The sequence below is a fragment of the Corvus brachyrhynchos genome, unplaced genomic scaffold (assembly GCF_000691975.1).
Source record: "Corvus brachyrhynchos isolate BGI_N302 unplaced genomic scaffold, ASM69197v1 scaffold693, whole genome shotgun sequence".
Lineage (NCBI taxonomy): Eukaryota > Metazoa > Chordata > Aves > Passeriformes > Corvidae > Corvus > Corvus brachyrhynchos.
In genome coordinates this window covers 70227-70550 of record NW_008236946.1, presented here as the reverse complement: position 1 = coordinate 70550, position 324 = coordinate 70227, and the positions used below count along the sequence as shown (strand labels likewise).

Below are 324 nucleotides of genomic sequence, written 5' to 3'. Positions count from 1 at the left end.
GGACACGAGAGGAGGAGCGGGGACACCAGAGAGGAGCAGGGACACCACAGGAGGAGCAGGGACACCACAGGAGGAGCAGGGACACCACGGGAGGAGCAGGGACACCACAGGAGGAGCAGGGACCTCGAGGGGACACCACAGGAGGAGCAGGGACACCGCGGGGACGGGACGGAGGAGCAGGGACACCACGGGAGGAGCAGGGACACCAGAGGAGGAGCAAGGACACCGCGGGGCCAGGCCATGGGGACACCACCTCCTGTCCATCCCCCGCGGGTGAGAGGGGGGGGGAGGTGACACCGTGGCCACCGTGTCCCCCCAGATGCT

The 324-nt window shown here is 69.4% G+C and overlaps 1 protein-coding gene across 1 annotated transcript in view; it reads left to right on the top strand.

The window, feature by feature from the left end:
• Positions 1–324, top strand: part of ANO8 (anoctamin 8) — a gene marked incomplete at its 5' end in the record, with an annotated part of 22178 nt that overhangs the window by 14838 nt on the left and 7016 nt on the right. The gene's annotated exons all lie outside the window — the stretch shown is intronic.